Consider the following 5,919-nt stretch of genomic DNA (forward strand, 5'->3'; position numbering starts at 1 on the left):
GCAATGAAGAATTGATGTTTCTCATCTCTCTCCCTTCCTGTCTGTCCCTACCATCTCTGACTCTGTCTCTGCCACACAAAAAAATAAAATAAAATAAAAATTTGAAAAAAAAAATCATACGATTATCTCAATAGATGCAGAAAAAACTTTAGACAAAATACAACATCAGTTTATGATAAAAACTCTCAATGAAGTTGGTATAGAGGGAACATACTTCAACTTAATAAAGGCCATAGACAACAAGCCCACAGCTAACAGTAAACAATGAAAAGCTGAAAGCTTTTTCTCTAAGATCAGGTGCAACGCAAGAATGCCCACTCTCACCACCTGTATTCAACATACAGTGGTACAGAAAGTCCTAGCCAAAGCAAATAGGGAAAAAGTTTAAATAAAAGGCATCCAAATTGGAAAGGAAGAAGTAAAACCATCACTATTAATATCAAATGACATGATATTATATTGAGAAAACCCTGGAGACTCCACCAGGCCCCGTAGAAAGCTTGCGCTAGGCCGTGTGGAGGCGATGCCTTTGGTGAGGTAACTGAGACTCACTGTGAGGAAGTGACTTTTACTTGAGACACTGGGCAGGGCACTAAAGCACCTGATACTTGCATTCTGGGACCTCCACCAGGACCCTAGGGATTTCCAACAGGGTGGTGAGCACCCCCATGGTGCTTACAGAGCACGGGGGAGTTCCAGGCAGCTGGAGGTCCCAGGGAACACAGAGGAGTCTCTGGCTCTCTCTGCCGATGCCCCCTGGGGTGGAGGTTGGAGGAAGCCAGGGGGCAGCCTGAGGTTCTTGGAAGGGAAATTCTGTCGTTGCTGAAGGTCAGTGACGGGGATGTTTTTTCTCTCTGACTCATCCTCTTGCTGTCACTCTGTAGAATGACTCTAGGAGCCTTCAATCAGCGTCCAGGGGACTTTTTTCACCACAAAGGGTAATCTCTGCTGTGACTCAGCTGAGATGTTGAGCCACACAAGTCAGTGAGAAGATCAAGTCCTCAGACTCCTGCTCACCAGAGGGGTGGCCCACTCCTCTTCTGTCAACACAGACTCCATGGGGCTGCTCTCTCCAGAGGAGCTTGGGCAGGCCCCCTGGCCAGCCTGAGAGCCCGGGGTGGCCTGTGGCTCAGCCGGCAGCCCTGGCCCAGCCCCCATGAGACCAGGGTTCCCTTTGGATGCCGCCCTCACCATCTGCCAGCCCCACCAGAGCCCAGGGCCCTCTGCTGCACCGGCTGCCTCTCTGAGAACTTGAAGAACGGCGAAGAGCAGATCTGTCCCCAAACACAGAGGGCAGGCCCCCTAATCTGTAAGCCCAGGAAGCCTCGTGCCTCAGGAGAAGGATCCCTCCCGGAGGCTGCAGTTGGAGCCGGGCACCCCTTTGCAGGTGCTGGCTGCCCCTTCGAGGGGAGTGCAAAGTTCATGCAGGAGCATGAGGTCACTTCTCGGGCCGCCCACCTAAGCCTGTTGTTGGGGTTCATGAAACAGTGAAAGGCCTCACTGGGCTCAGGGCTGGGGTCGGGGCCCCTGGCGCTGGAGCGGAATCTGTCAGGCCTGCAGCTGCAGGCGGCCGTGGAGGTGGCTGGGGACCTGGAGGGGCGCTGCTACGGGGCACCATGTGCTGAGAGCCAGGAGATGGCCCTGCAGCACTTCGTGAAGAAGGAGCTCCTGGTCAACCTGGGAGGAAGCTGCACATGTTTGAGAACGTCGTCGCTGTCCTCAACAAGGAGGTGGAAGCTCCGCCTGGCCCTGGCTGCGCCGTCCACCAGAGCCCGCTGGACCGCAAGCTCACCCTGAGCTGGAACAGAGAGTGGGGGAGGTGCAGCAGACCCTGGCCCAGGAAGACCAGGCCCCGGACAGAGCCTGCGCCGCGTGCAGGAGGCCTCCTTCGCTGGCACCTTCCTGTGGAAGATCACCAGCATCCCCAGGCGGTGCCGTGAGTCCGCCTGCGGGGGGGGGGCAGGACCGCCAGCCTCCTCTCCCAGCTTTCTACCCTGCCAGGTTGTGTCTGGGGCTCGACTTAAATGGGGAGGGGAGGGGGAAGAGGACCCACCTGTGCTCTCACTGTGATCACAAAAGGGGAGTACGATGCTCTGCTCCGCGGCCTTTCTGGAGCAAGGTCACCTGCACGCTCCAGTGCCAGAACAACCGTGACACGCCACTGATGCCTTCCCGCCCGCCCTGCGCTCAGTGTCCTTCCAGCGGCCTGCTCTTCACGCTCAGCACATTAGACTCAATTAGAGGGTTTTTTTTTATTATTATTACTTAAAATGATTTAGGGTTTCCTAGCATCCCCTTTAACTGGTCCTGGATGTTGCCTGGGTTCTAGGTGGTCGGATATGCAGCCCAGGTTGGACCCACTGACATAGGGATGACGACAGGGCCAGGGGATGGTGGGTGACAGGCTGAAGCTTGGACTTCTGGCAGTGACAGTGGCTAACAGGGGTCTGAGGTACAACACAATTTATTCTGACAGTCTCTTAGAATGAGACAGGAAAACATAGAAATTGTTGCAGAAGATAGTTAACATGTTTGTTTTTTTTAATAACTTCAGAAGCACCGTGAACCTAAGTATTGTGGTTGTTTTTCTTCCCACTCATATAGATTCCTGCCAACCTCCAGCAAACAAAATTTCAAGTTGCTAAGCTTGGCTGCTTTACTATGGACCAAGTGTTTCGAGTAGATGCTTCAAAACTTAACGAACGCATTGTTAGCTATTTAAAATATTAAATATGGTAGAGTTAACTCAAGACTTTTATAAAAACCTTAGTACCTGGATAGTATAATATAATTGGATGTCACATAGGATTCTCTTCTCCCCAAAGTTGGATTACTAATAAGTCTAGAAATAATGGTGAGCATTTTTTACTTGTTACCAAATGCTTAATACAGGTAAATGAATACAGGACTTACCACTCCATAAGATATAGAAAAAACCAGAGTCGTGAAAAGGCAATTATAATATTACATAGACATGCTACATAGTATAACACCCTGCTTCTGGAGTTGGCCATGGTCTAGCAGAGGAGAAAGATCAGAACAACTAAACAGAACTTGATCGGGTCTTTTAAGTTCTGGACAGGAAAGAGTAATTATTCTGTCCAGGAATTCACAACACCCTTTACAAAGGTTATGGTGTTTGATCAAAGCCTAAAGGAAAGAAAGAACCACCAGGGTGTTCCGGAAGTGGGCTTAGCCGCATAGCGATACCTTTGGAGAAAGGCAAAAAACCCAACAGCTAGAATCTGGAGCTAAAGACAGAGGAAGCTGCAAACCAAGGCTGGGACCTGGAAGGCCTTCGAGATAACTTGGTCTCCAGATCCCTGCTTTACAATGTTTTATGTCATGGTCCACAAAGAAAATAGTTGAGCAGCCCACTGGCTTCAAGTAAAAAGGATTTTGGGACATTGATATGTGACTTAGTGAAATACTAATATTTTTATTTTAAATCATTGTAAGGCAGAAAACAAACTGAAACCATTAGGGAGGGTATTCTAGAATTTGTATAAAATTTCCACAAAAACACCCTAATTTTTTAATGTGAAACTTGAAGCTTGTTTCCATGAACATAACCTCTTTTGAAAGTTTAACTGTGAAATGCAGAAGAATGTATAAAATGCACATGCTCACAGAGACCAGTGGGAAAATAATAAATGTATTATTCTGTGAGCTGCTTCTTGCTCTCCTCATGGCTGTGAATGTCATCCATGTTAATATGCACAGTTGTGGTTCATTTGTTTTCCTGACTGTATAATATTCCACTAGTTGGCTACTCCATCCTTTGTTTATTCCACTGTTACTGAATTAGGATTAGTCTTGGTGTTTATTCACAAACAATGTTGCTGTGAACTTTGTGCTGTAACAGTTTCTTTAAGGTTAAGTGCTTAGAGTGGAGTCCCTGCATCACAGAGCAGTGCTTCTCAAACATTAGTGCATAAGTGAAATCACCTGGAGGTCTTGTTCAAATGCCAGTTCCGATTGAGGTCTGAGATCCTGCAGCTTTAAGCTCTCAGGTATGCTAATGCAATTGGTCCGTGGACCACACATTGAGTAAGGTATGAATTTTCTCAGTCTTATTAGGTAATGTCAGTTTTAGCAGGTGCTTGAATAAGTTCCTGATAGTCCATAAACTCAGCGATACTTAGTTATCAGACTTCTAAATGTAACGGAAAGGAAACCGAATTTAGTGGGTGTGCATCCCTATTGGTTTTATATTGTGTTTCTCTGATTCCCAGTGGGGTCAGGCACTGTTCATATGCTTATGGCTGCTCAGATTTTCTCTTTTGTGGAAAGCACCTGTTCAAACCTTTCCCTCTCTTTTTCTATTGGTCGTTCATTCTTTTCATATTGATTTGTTTTTTCAGCATTCTTGGTCCATTCTGGATACTAGTGGTTTATTGATTTTATTATTGCAAACATTTTTTAGCTTGTAGCCTTTCTTTTCACTCACTTTGTGGAGTTCTGGGGTAAACAAAATTTCACAATTGTGTTATCAATAAAACCTTTTAATTCGGGTAAATAACTTGCCTTTAGCACCTGGGAACTTTTTCTGATGGGCTATGCTACACACAACAATTCCTAATCAAGTCTTTTAAACTTTTTTCTTAGTATTATAGCTAGTAATCATCAGTAAAATCCAAAACTTTAATCCCACAAGTCAGTGATACACCTTTAATCAATTTAACCACCAGAATGTAAATGATATTTAAAAGAAACAAAGATTCTTCCTTTTCTTTCATTGCCCAATGCACTGTTAAACTATATTGTAATGCCCTGGCTGGATAGCTCAGTTGGTTAGAGCATCATCCTGAAGCACAGAGGTTGCCAGTTCGATCCCCGGTCAGGGCACATACAGGAACAGATTGATGTTCCTGTCTCTCTCTCTCTCTCCCTTCCTCTATCTAAAATCAAGAAAATAAACATTTAAATATATATGTGTGTGTGTGTGTGTGTGTGTGTGTGTAGTAATAATGTCAATCAATTTCAAATCCAGTTTCATGCCTTCAAACCAAATCTCTTAAAATGATAATGCAACTAGGTTTCAGAATACTCATACACTGTTGGAGTCATCACCCTGTAACCATGCCAAGGGCACAGCAGTGACAACTGGCAGAAGAAGCAAATATATGTCAAGGCTGAGATTGGGGGGCTACTGCTTGCAGCTGGTTCTTCCACCCAGCCCAACCCACGTCCCCCCCCCCCCCGCCCAAGCAGTCATACCTTGGTGTTGAGCTTCCTGGGCACCTGGGCCCCGTTCTTCATGGCCACCTCATCTGCAGTGGGCACTGGAGAGCTCAGGGTCCAGAAGGGGAGAGCAAGTGCCACTTGGCTCAAGCCACCATCCAGGGATCAGCAGGCGAGGCCACTTCTAGCTGGGGCCCAGGGCCCGCCCAGGAGCAGGCTGAAGCCTGGTGGGTCAGTGTTTTGTTCCACACCTGTGGGCTGCTTGCCTTCTCTGGGAGAAAGGCTGGGAAGCTCCGCTGAGGGAAGAAGAAATCTCAGAATACTTTAAGGCAGGGTGAGAAACACCAAGGGAGGCAGTGGGTGGATGAGAACAGCCATTCACCCTGGCTGCACGGTCAAATCTACGGGGTTTGCTCTGAAATTGTATTGGTAGCTGGGGCTTCACTCCCAGAGTCTGATTTAATTGGCTGTGGGCGAGGCACAGGCATCAGTAAATACTTCAAAGTTCTCCAGGTGGTGTGAAATACACGGCTGGTAATGAGAATCACTATATTCGTCTGCCCCGGGGCTGGGATATCGGTGTGGAGTCTGTGTGGTGAGGAACTGGAGGACCTGATCTGTTACTAAGGAGGTGCTGGTGTCAACTGGTATTCCTTAGAGTGAGGTCCTGAAAACTTCTCACAAATGCAGGTTCCCGGGCCTCTAGGTAATTAGGATTTCTAGGGGTGGGACCCA

At 47.2% G+C, this 5,919-nt stretch overlaps 1 pseudogene; it reads left to right on the forward strand.

Annotated features, from left to right (window-relative positions):
• Nucleotides 1-523: 523 nt before the first annotated feature.
• Nucleotides 524-2,241, forward strand: LOC136322184 (TNF receptor-associated factor 1 pseudogene; annotated as a pseudogene).
• The last annotated feature ends 3,678 nt before the right edge of the window (nt 2,242-5,919 follow it).

This window comes from Saccopteryx bilineata, chromosome 2 (assembly GCF_036850765.1).
Source record: "Saccopteryx bilineata isolate mSacBil1 chromosome 2, mSacBil1_pri_phased_curated, whole genome shotgun sequence".
In the NCBI taxonomy this organism is placed as follows: Eukaryota; Metazoa; Chordata; class Mammalia; order Chiroptera; family Emballonuridae; genus Saccopteryx; species Saccopteryx bilineata.